The sequence below is a fragment of the Rhipicephalus sanguineus genome, chromosome 1, assembly GCF_013339695.2.
Source record: "Rhipicephalus sanguineus isolate Rsan-2018 chromosome 1, BIME_Rsan_1.4, whole genome shotgun sequence".
NCBI classification, from domain to species: Eukaryota; Metazoa; Arthropoda; class Arachnida; order Ixodida; family Ixodidae; genus Rhipicephalus; species Rhipicephalus sanguineus.
This window is the reverse complement of record NC_051176.1, coordinates 315,554,431-315,566,648: the sequence shown is the minus strand read 5'-3', so window position 1 is coordinate 315,566,648 and position 12,218 is coordinate 315,554,431. Positions and strand designations below refer to the sequence as shown.

The 12,218-nt window shown below is 47.9% G+C and overlaps 1 protein-coding gene across 1 annotated transcript in view; it reads right to left on the bottom strand.

Moving 5' to 3' along the window:
- The window catches only part of LOC119379460 (uncharacterized), a 149,401-nt gene that overhangs the window by 55,058 nt on the left and 82,125 nt on the right, over positions 1–12,218 (bottom strand). The gene's annotated exons all lie outside the window — the stretch shown is intronic.

Below are 12,218 nucleotides of genomic sequence, written 5' to 3'. Positions count from 1 at the left end.
AGAACCAGTGACGCAAAAATCAACGTTAACTAGTCAATGTCGTCTTCGAACCAAGTTGTCTAAGTTTAAGTAACACAAACACTACAAATGTCTAGTGCGGTCATTTCATGTCATTATCAGAATTAGCATACTGGAGGCCCTCCCTCCCAGTGGTCTGTGTCTTGTTGGAGCTGTTTCTGTTGTATCCCGGCGGCGTTCATATTTTCGTCGTTCATTCGCTTCTTTCCTCGGCTCCTTTTCGCTAAAGTGGGTATCCATTCCATTGCACTGACCACCGGTTGTCTGTCCAACGCATTACGCGGCCGGCCCAAGTTCATCTGTTTCGATTAATATCATCAACTGCGGTACGCCTGCTCGTTGTCGCACGCATGGTGGAAGCTTAGCGTGTCGCGCTGCTAAGCTCCATTGCCGGCCACGGCGGCAGCCGCGTTCCGATGGAGGCAAAATGCCCCCGCGTGCTATAACTTAAAACCTTAAAGAACCCCAGGTGTAGGAAATTATTACCCCACTGATATTGTGGTTTCTATTATTATGTTCTTTATCTGGCCCATTCTGGTGCCTTGCGGTCTCTTAATGTGGCACCTGCAATTTTCCGTTCTACTGCGACGGCACTGGTTGCTACGTGGGTGTCGCGGTACGGTCGCTTTCTGCGCATAACCACTGACAGAGGCCGGCAATTCGAAAGACCGCTTTTTTCCACACCGGCAAGACTGCTCGGCACACGACTTCGTAACACCAGGGCTTAGAACGGCATGGTCCAGCACTTCCACCGACACCTCAAGGCGTCATTGTTCGATAGACGACACTAGATGAAAGAGCTGCCAATGGTACTACTGAGGCTGCGAACAAAAATCAAGGATAATCAAGAGTCAGCGCAGCCGAGATGCTCTATGGGTAAAGAATCCATGTTCCAAATGCGTTTTTCGGCACCCAGCATGGCACTAAGCAGGCGTTCTCGCAACTCTTCCTGGTTCGACCAACTTCGATCTATACCACCACACATTGCGTATGGACAGCCTGTGTTTAAACTATGTTTAAACTGCCCGGAGGACGGAACACAAGTAGAAGTAGGCAGGACTGCGCTCGTCCCGTCTACTCCTTCTCGTGTTCCATTCTCCGCGCATTTTTAACTCATGCCGTACCAACTAAATCCCCCCAGCGCATTTTACTTGAGCCTACGCTTAGTTTTTGAACAAAGGGCACAGGCGCGCTCGTTAGTAAACAGCGACTCTATCAAGCCGCTGTTTACTAACTGTTTAGTTACAAAAAACCTTGAGTATTGACATGCGCGGCAAAGAAGACATTGTAGGAGTACCTGTTGTTGGGCTAATTGGTATTTGCTGATCGTGATAGTGTACCGCGCAAACACAAATACGAAGGCACGGGGACACACTGAGCACCTGCGCTCTAAGAACTGAAACTCCTGCAGTGAGAGTTAAAGAACTGTGTTACTCCCGCAGATCTCGTTATAGTCTCTTACAGGGAGGCGCTTTACTCTCTTTTGCCAGGAGGAGTGAAAAGGCATTTCACTCCTCCTGGCGAGACAGAGTAAAGTGGCTGTTCCACTCCTGCATCCCACGAGAGAGTGAAAAGTTGTTTTACTCTCTTGCCATATAACAGCATGTTTCAGCGCTTGCTTTAGTCTTGCACCTCTCTAAATATAAGGAGCTGCAAAGAAAAGTCTAATATCTTTGGCAGTAGCTCAATCGATGAAGTGACGGCGATACATTCCTCGTCAACTTATCGCGACGAAAGCCGCTGACATGCACAAAGAATCCGCGATCATGAATGCTCGCGATTATGTTCACACTACGCACACTTTGAGTCAGGTACTAGTTATACACTGACTAGAGGCGGCGCGCCGCAGCGTACGCAATAAAATGCTGTGGACAGAAAGCCCGAAAAAAAAGAAAAAAAGGGGAGGGGGGGCTCTTACGTATAGCCTTTAAAACGCGACATATTCGTACACACGCATGCACACACAAACACACACACTATCGCCTTCTCAATCGCTAGCTTGCTTTCGCTTCTCGATGGTCTCCAGACGTATACACAGGGCCGCAAGGAAAGCCAAAGTGCAAACGCCCTCGAATTTTCGCTCACGACCAAAGCTGCTTTTTCGCTCAGAACCAATGACGCCGACGCCGCCAACACTAGAATTTTTGCGAAACGAGCTCTTTGACGCTGTCGCGTTAAAAAAAATATAAACGCGACTGCCTTCAAGCGGCAGCTAAACGGGAGGGCTGTTACATGCGCCCCCGAGAGAGAAACACGATAACGCTACTTTACGACGCACGCGCAAGCGAGGAAAGAAAAAAAGCACGCACACACACACACACACACACACACACACACACACACACACACACACACACACACACACACACACACACACACACACACACACACACACACACACACACACACACACACACCGGGAGATGAGAAGCGCGCGTGCTAAAGTCGGAAGTCTAGCCATAGCCCTGGTTGCCCGTCGCTGTCTTCGCCATTTTCTTCCGTTGCCCGGTCATCGAAGTTTCCTAATTGCTCAGTTGTGTCGGCAGTGCGTGCCCGTGTCCCGTGTGTGCGCGACTGTGATCTCGACGCTGGATGCGAATGGGATTTAACGACGGTAGTGCAACATCCCGTAATGTGAGCGTGTTTGTTTCATGATGGTCTGGAAACTCAAGCCAGCTTGCACCTTTGCGTGTGCGTGTTCGACCAGCACCTGGTTCGGCACATTCTGAAATGCGAATGGTAAGTGGTGCTTCTGTGTTCTCAGTTTCGCGTCACTCACGTGTGTAGTGCTGCACAGTGTGTCGCGTGGAAAGTACAATACAAAGCAGAGTAGAACAACATGGCGCGCACATACGTGTGATGCCTGATGCGCGTTTAAAAAGCTTTTGGGAAGGCACAAGCTTCACACGGCCAGTCTATCGAAGAGCGCGTACGCTTCAATAAAGACAATGTGTTATATAATTTATTTGCTTGCCATAAAGCTTGAATATGGCAGCGTGCTTTCAGAAAATATACACAAGCGAGAGGCCGTGGTTATCACTCCGTCATGTGTGCATTAAGGCTATCCTTTGTTTTCATTTGATGCAGTTGTCAGCCTCGGTGGTACCATGGTTACAGTGCTCGGCTGCCGTCCCGAAAGTTTCGATCTCGGCATTTCGATGGAGGCGAAATGCTAAACACCTGTGTACTCTGCGATGTCAGTGCAGTGCAGTGCAGAAAGCAGATGCGCGGAACTTCCGGAGCCTTCCTTTGCGGCCTTCACATTTTTAGAAAAACGCCTATTTTCGTAAACAACCCCATCCATCAGAATTTCGCCCCCCCCATGGCTACGGGACTTGCGTACGCTATTCGAAAACTGCCTAATATTAGTAAGTGGGAATACTTTTCGATAACAATTTTGCATTGCGCACTTTGTGTCTAAGACAAAAAAAGAAACAGCATACCATAGGGTAATTACGTCATTAGGTTGGACTAGAGCGAATAATTTATGCTGCGAAAATATGAATATGGCCATATTATGTGACAGTTTTCTGCTAAGTGCCAGTGTGTATGGTGAAGCACATGCATTTTACGATATTCTCACTTAATTAGTGGCACTTTTGTGGCATAATTAGTGACATCTTGAACTTTTCTGGATTTCATGTATATATTCTCATCCAGTTGAAGATGCGTGAGCTGTGCCAGACTTATTGAGTCACGTCAGTGAAAGTCAGCTCATTGCAATCCAGAGGGACAATCATTAAAAAAATGTGGCTCGCATAAGACTATTATGAAGTTTTGAAGCAAGGCTAAGCAGCCATTAAACGTTATCACCGTTAAAAAAAACTAATGTTCAGCGAGAACAGAACACCTTTTGCCATTTCTTATGGTTTACTTCTGTAAGTCATATCTATGCTTACTACCTTCATGCTTCTTGATGAATGTAAATACTCAGTTTAGTGCAGCACCAGAAGCAGTAGACAATGGCACGCAGGTCACCAGATGATTCTATCGCAATTTCTCGAAGGATGTGCAGTGGTGCACCTACTCCATGATGTATCATGCTTTGTTCTGAGCTCTTTCATTAGCATGGTATACGGCAAAAAACTTAATTTATCACAAACTCAAATGCTGCGTTTTTGACGAAATGGTAGGTGTGGAGTGAGCTTGAAACTGCAAGTATTTGCTTTCTTGTCTCACACAGGCAGTGCAATTTTGGTTGGCTGTAGTGTGAAGGTTATGAATGTTTGTGCAGTTGGCAACACTACACTAATGAACTTGATGTGTATATTTGTAAATGCTGCAATACTTAAAATGAAGGAAGGAAAGAAAGAAATATATGGGAAGACAGGCAGGTTAGCCAGTTCCTAAACTGGCTGGCCATGCTGTGCAAAGGAAGAGGGTACGAGGAATAAAGGATAATACTGTAACGATGGTATGGATTTATTTACAGGCTGAGAGTAATGAGAGATGTTTTGTGCAGCGCAAGGGACAGGACGGTCAGCCCCACAACGGCTCGCTCCTCGTGCGCCCTACTCCTTCCTCTTCTTCTTGGCTCCAGCGAACTCATGCAGCGTGACAATTTCCCCGGGCGCAGACGAAGCTCTCCGAGCGAGTTACGTAGCCCGATGGTGGTAATGCTTTAGGCGGGCAACATGTACTGCTTGGGTTCTACGTGACCGCCGGTTGTCAGAGGACACTTTGGCGATGACGAACGTGACGTCACTCAAACGTCTCAATATGACGTATGGTCCGGTATACCTGGACAAAAACTTCGTGCACAATCCTTTTTTCCGCACAGGCGTCCAGAGCAAAACAAAGTCTCCACGAGCAAATGTGACAGGCGTGTGTCGAGCGTCATAACGAGTTTTGGCTCGATCTTGTGACAAAATAGTCCTGAGGCGAGCCAGTCGACGAGCTTCTTCAGCACGACATAAAGTCCGGGCTACTGAGAAGTCTTCATGCGGAGACCAGGGAAGTATCGTGTCGATAAAGCTTTGGGGATGGCGAGCGTAGAGCAAGAAGAAAGGCGCATACCCGGTGACTTCGTGCTTCGCCGTGTTGTATGCGTACGTAACAAATGGCTAAACAGAGTCCCAATTTTTGTGGTCATTGGACACATACATGGCAAGCATGTTGGTCAAGGTGCGATTCGTGCGCTCAGTCAGGCCGTTTGTTTGAGGGTGGTAAGGCGACGAATGCCGATAGTCAGATCCACAAAGGCGTAATAGTTCTTCAACAACATCCGCTGTAAACTGTCGTCCTCGGTCACTAATCACAACACGCGGAGCACCGTGGCGAAGAATGACAGAGTGCAGCAGGAAGAATGAGACGTCAGCTGCTGTAGCGGAAGTGAGCGCCGCCGCCTCAGTATATCGCGTCAGGTAGTCCACACACACTATGATCCATCGACACCCAGCAGATGACTTAGGGAAGGGGCCAAGCAAATCGACGCCGACCTTTTCAAAGGGAAGGGTTGGTGGCTTAGCTGGCTGCAAGGCACCCGCCTGAGGCGTTGTTGGTTGTTTGTGACGTTGGCAAATAGCACAGCTGGCAACGTACTGTTTTGTTGTCTTCCAGAGCTTGGGCCAGTAGAAACGCTGACGCACACGGTGCAGCGTCCGAGCGAAGCCTAGGTGACCTGATGTAATGTCATCGTGCATGGCGCGAAGGATCTCGGGTCTAAGATTCTGGGGCACGACGAGGAGGAGTGGAGCACCTTCAGCGGAATAGTTCTTCTTGTACAATAAACCTGCGGATATGGTGAAAGGTGAACTCCGTGCTGCTAACCGAGCGGCATCAAGAAGAATCCTTACGGAAGGGTCTTGCTCCTGTTCACGCTTGAAGGCGGCGGCATCGGGAAACTCCGTGGATATTCCGAAAAGATATTCGTCCAAGTCATCCTCCCCATCTCGGGTGCTTGCTGACGGAAGTCGAGATAAACAGTCAGCGTCGGTGTGACAGCGACCACTCTTGTATGTGACGGAAAAGTCGTATTCTTGCAGCCGTAATGACCAGCGAGCTAACCGGCTGGTGGGGTCGCGTAGTCCAACCAACCAGCAAAGTGAATGGTGGTCGGTGACTATCCTGAAGGGACGGCCGTAAAGGTATGGTCGAAACTTCTGAATGGCGAACACTACCGCGAGGCATTCCATTTCGGTGACGGTATAGTTCCGTTCTGCCTTTGTGAGTGTACGGCTTGCATAGGCGATGACTTGTTGGCGTCCGCTATGTATCTGTACAAGTACCGCTCCAATGCCCACACCACTAGCATCGGTGTGAAGCTCAGTTGGTGCCTCAGGATCAAAATGGCGTAAAATTGGAGCAGAGGTAAGTAAAAACTTTAGCTCACTGAACGCAGACTGGCACTCAGCAGTCCATGCGAAGGGTGTGTCCTTGTGAAGCAGAGACGTGAGTGGATGAGCTAGACGTGCAAAGTCCTTGATGAAACGTCGGAAATACGAGCACAGCCCAAGGAAGCTGCGGAGGTCTTTCACTGTCTTCGGTTGCTCGAAGTCTCGGACGGCGGCAAGCTTCTGAGGGTCGGGACGGATACCTTCCTTGTCGACAAGAAAACCAAGGACAAGCGTTTCACGCTCACCAAAGTGACACTTTTTCGAGTTAAGGATCAGTCCCGCACGGCGGATGCAGTCGAGAATAACTTCAAGCCGTTGGTTGTGCTCGTAGAATGTCTTGCCGTAAATGACCACGTCGTCAAGGTAGCACATGCATATTTCCCATCGGAGGCCGCGAAGGATCGTGTCCATGAATCGCTCGAAGGTTGCCGGAGCATTACACAAGCCAAAGGGCATTACATTAAACTCAAAGAGCCCATCCGGCGTAATGAAAGCGGTCTTCTCTTTGTCTTGTGGGTTCATAGGTATTTGCCAGTAGCCTGAACGCAAGTCGACAGATGAAAAGTATGAAGCGGAATGTAGGCAGTCTATGGCATCGTCTATTCGTGGGAGCGGATAGACATCCTTTTTCGTTACTGCGTTTAGGCGTCTATAGTCGACGCAGAATCGCCACGAATCATCCTTTTTCTTGACCAGTATAACGGGAGCTGCCCAAGGACTACAGGACTCTTGGATGACACCTTTCTGTAGCATCTCCTTAACTTGGTCATCGATCACCTTCCTCTCGGTGGGAGAGACGCGGTACGGCTTCTGTCGAATGGGGGCTGCGGCCCCAGTATTGATGCAGTGGTGCACGCGGGACTGCGGTGGTGAAGGCAGACGCTCAGGTTGTGCAAAGTCAAAGACTGAGGCATAGCGCACAAGAAGCTCGTGGAGCGTGCGTTGGTCGGACGAGGGGAGCGACTTGTTGATCATGCCGTTGAACTTTGACGAGTGGTCAGAGAGTGGGGAAGTTTTAGTTTTGTCGGTAGTGACAGCAACTGCACGAATGCCCACAGCGGTATCTTCTTCAAAGTACGCTAACTTCAAACCAGCAGGTAAAATAACGGACTCGGAGGACACGTTCACCGTCCACACGTGAGTAGAACCGCCTACGAGTTGGACAAGTGAGCGAGGGACTATAAGGCTTTTCTTTAGCGTGTTAGAGTAGTCCGGCTCAATCAGTTCACAGGACAAACCTTCACGCGGGCGAGATGAAGTAACTGGAACAAACTTTGCTGTTCGCGCAGGCAAAAGCACATCACTGGACACGGAAAATACCTCAACTCGATCAGATGGCATTTCGTCACAAGCATGTGGTAGTAGATCAGTTCGCAGGGAAATTTCACCAGCTCTGCAGTCTAATGTCGCTCCACAGTCTCGCAAAAAGTCGATTCCAAGAATCACGTCATGAGTAGCGCGTGCTAGCACGGTGAATTCAGTTCGAAACTCTTGTTCACCCATGGTAATCAAAACTGAACATACTCCAACAGGTCGCAACAGTTCGCCGCCAACTCCACGAAATGTGGACTTCCCGTCCCAGGCAAACATCACTTTTTGTCCTAGGCGATTCTTGAAAGAAAGGGACATCACAGACACGGAAGCACCAGTATCTACTAAGGCAACAGTACTAACACCCTCAATACAAACACACACTTTGTTCTTTGACATGACGACAGGCGGAGGAATTTGCGAAGATGACCGTCCTGCGACCTCACCTCCATCGGTCGCACCAGCTAGTTTCCCAGCTGGGGTGGTGTAGGCGGGCGGCGCGGTGATGGCGATCGACGCGTCCGGGTTGGTGGCGGAGTCAGGCTGCGGTCAGACACCGGAGACGAATTCCTGGGCATGTATTCCCGCGGTGGCAGACGAAAAGGGGTAGCCGGGGCAGATGGTTGCCAGGCTACGGCTTCTTGCATGCGAAGCGGATACGCACGATCTCTTGCAGTGCGTTGCGGACGACGTCTGCAGTACCTCGAGATGTGTCCCTGAACACCGCAATTGAAGCAGACAGGTGGGTTGCGGTGGTTCTCGTTGTTGTAGGAGACAGGTCTCCTGGGCATTACGTAGTCGGAATACACTCGCCGAGGCGGCACGTCCTGTCGACGCGTAAAAGTCGTCACTTGAGGCTGTGTCATGGTGCTCTCCATATGGACGTCATCGCGGTTGGTGTATGCAGGTCGTGGCCAGGAGACCGGTACTTCCGGATAGCGCTCATCCAATGCACACTGGTGACACACGCGGTTGGCATCTCCACCTTGAAAGTGAGCCAGTTCGTCTCTGACAACACGCCGTATCATAGCGGCGAGGTCGTCAGAGGAAGAGATGTCTACACTTGCTACATTCGTGACGTTGTCCAGTCGGCCGAACTTCGGAAGTACCCGCCGTGTTTTGAGAGCTTCAAAGGCACGGCAGTGACGCCTCAAGTCGGATGGCGTCGTGACATCTTCCTTAGAGATAAGAAAATTATAAACATCTTCGGCAATTCCCTTGAGCAAATGTCCCACCTTGTCCTCATCCGACATGTTTGGATTCACTATACCACATAGCTTCAGGATCTCTTCTATGTAGGTCGTGCACGTCTCTCCAGGTAGCTGTGCTCGCCGTGAAAGTGTCTGCTCGGCCTTTTTCTTTTTGGAGAGCGAATCACCGAAGCACTTCTTTATCTCGTCGACGAAGGTCTCCCAAGTTGTCAGCACATCCTCATTGTTGTCAAACCACAGAAGTGCAGTTCCGGCAAGGTACAGGACAACATGCGAGAGTTGTGCAGAGGCGCTCCATTCATTAAGGCGGCTCACCCTCTTATAGTGCCGCAACCAGTCGTCGACGTCCTCATCTTCTCTTCCCGAGAATGTGCGCGGCTCCCGATAAGGGGTGCAGCCCGCCTGTCTTGGGCGAGCAGTCTCTTGTGCGGTTCTTTCATGGCCATCATCACGTCTGTCCGCGTCATTCATGGTAACGTCTCCCGGTGGTAGCCCGGCCAACCGTTTACTGCGTCGAGGGGGCGGTAGAGCTCGGTCGTCCAGTGTTACGTACCCCGCACGTCCACCAAAACTGTAACGATGGTATGGATTTATTTACAGGCTGAGAGTAATGAGAGATGTTTTGTGCAGCGCAAGGGACAGGACGGTCAGCCCCACAACGGCTCGCTCCTCGTGCGCCCTACTCCTTCCTCTTCTTCTTGGCTCCAGCGAACTCATGCAGCGTGACAATACAAAAGAAACTTTACAGAAAAAGGACAAAACAGGAAAGAGCATGACGCCTCTTAAAGTCTGTCGCTAAGGTCACTTTTGCGTAAGAAGCACAGGAATGCTTTCAATGCTAACATCAAATGGGAGCAACAATGACAAAAATCTTACAGCTGTGGAATCTGTTTTCCCAAAGTAAAAAAAACGCTTCATCTACACTGCCAGTTTTGTATTATGTACTCAATTAGTTCTTGGTGTTCGAGTGCATTAGGATAATAAATTTAGAGTTAATAGATTGTTTCGTACATGGACGTGAGACTGAATTTATGCCAGTTACATAAATTAGGTATTGGTGTGCTGTACAATTTTTTTTTACTTTGCAGATGGTGCTCAAGATGGCACATGCAACGCTATGCAGCTGTGGACACCAGCAGCTTGATAAGAACTCTTGAAGCTCATCTGGATGCTTCACAGAACTTGGGTTGGTAGCAGCAATCTCGTTAGGAGAGTGTGATCAAATAGAATCCATTTCTGAATTGTGCAATGCATACGAGCGTCTAATGAAGCAAGTCATTGATACATTGAAAACCTTGAAGGTACCACTATTTTGAGTCCAATTTCATGGTAGCTCTTATCTCTGTCATCCGATGCAGTATGCAGAATCTGCACCTGCACTTTGTCGCACCTATAACACTATATTGAATTTACAATAGAGTGCCTCGATAATAGACACCTGTAGCATGAAATTGACTGTATTGTGAGGGACTCATAGAGATCTGGCGAAATGGTCAGTACTTATATAATAGCAGTGCTAAGAAGACAAGGACAAGAAAGCGCAAAACACGAGTGCTTACTCACAACTGAAAGCTTTATCGCTTCAGCAGAAAATATATACCTAAACTTGAACCTCACCTATTACCCGCCCACTAGCTCGCCTTTCTGTTTTCCTTCAGATGGTCAGTATTGTGATGCATTACCTTAACAATGAAGTTGCATGTACATCGAAGTATATTTAAGCTCACCAGCGCATTATTATGGTGTTTAACTTTACTGTTATGTTCGGTAGTTGCAAAACCGTTCACGAATTTGCGACACAAATGTTAGTCCTGTTGTGACCATAGATCGGCAAAAAACCTGGAGCTCACTCAGACTCACTCACCAAACATATCTTGCCCTTAGGGCTCGCTCGGACTCAAACTCACCAAACTTTTGCTCGTTCGGGCTCACTCAGACTCGCTATAATTTTTCTTAACCGGACTCACTCGGAGACTCACCAAGATATAATTCACTTGGACTCACTCAGACTCACGGCTCAGTTTGAGTCTGAGTGAGTCAAATCATGAGTCCGTTAGCCTATAAATAGCTTTTTCTTCCATAATGTCAATGCTCTTTAACACCAATATCTCGCATAATGGGTGCTCTGCTTAGCACCTTTTGATCACGTACCTTCAAACACGAGTTATCAGAGTTTTCAATTCAAAAGGACCTTTTTATTCAAAGAGATGACTCACACGAGATATTTTTATCAATAACTTGCTGTGAAAAAGTTTACGGGGGGGGAGGTCAAGGCACCTCCTCCCCCTCTCCCTCCACAAATCACGCCTCTGATCAATAAATATAGGCTGATGTATGAACGATAGCGCGTTAAAGTAGGTGGGAATATACATGAGTATAAACGTGAGCGATAGTAATGCTGACGTTGACTATACAGGACCACAGGTCACAAAAAATGTGGAGCTCACTCCAACTCACTCATGCAATACATTTTGCCCTAAGGGCTCACCCCAACTCAGACTCACCAAAATTTTCCTCAACCAGACTCCCTCAGTCACCATAATTTTTGTCAACCGAACTCACTCGGACTCAGGCTCACAAAAACTTTACTCACCAGGACTCACTCAGACTCACGTCTCGACATCAGTCTGAGTCAGTTTCCTGACCTATGGTTGTGACTGCTTGAAATGAGGCTTTAACCCTAAACTATGAAATTTAGGCGTAAGTTTTAATTCACAGTGGCAGATATTTTTGGCTATCGTGCTTATTCAAAACCTTGACCTAAGAAAGTCAATTTGAAAAGTAATGCACTGCCTCCATGTTCTGATTTCTATCTTGAACTCACAAGGTTGAACCAGCTTGTTGCGAGTTTCTTAGACTTTCCAAATAAGTAAATGTGCTGAACAGAGGTGAACAGTGCACAGGATGGGCTACATGCGCCTCGTGATTTAAGTTATCGGCATTAGGAAAGTTTTTACGTTCATTTACACTTGATAGTTATATTATTTGCTTGTCTAGTTTGTCTTGGCTAGGGGACATTTAAGGTAACAGCAAGCAGTAAGCAGCATAGAAAATTTTCAGTGCGCACGCATTTCATAGTTGGCAGAAGCAGGATGATGCAGTGCTTATAGGCAGGTGCTATGTACACCGCTTGTTTATTCAGAAGTGCAGAGAGAAAGACAACGTCTAGATGCTGCTTTGGCATAAAGAGTTTTATATTTAAATGTAAATTAAAAAATCGAGGATATCCACTGTAGCATGCCTCATAAGTATATATCTCTATTTTGTCCCGTGTAGCCTAGGATTTTAAATAATTTATTTGGTAGAACTTGCAGTAAATTTTGAGGATAAATGAAATATTTTT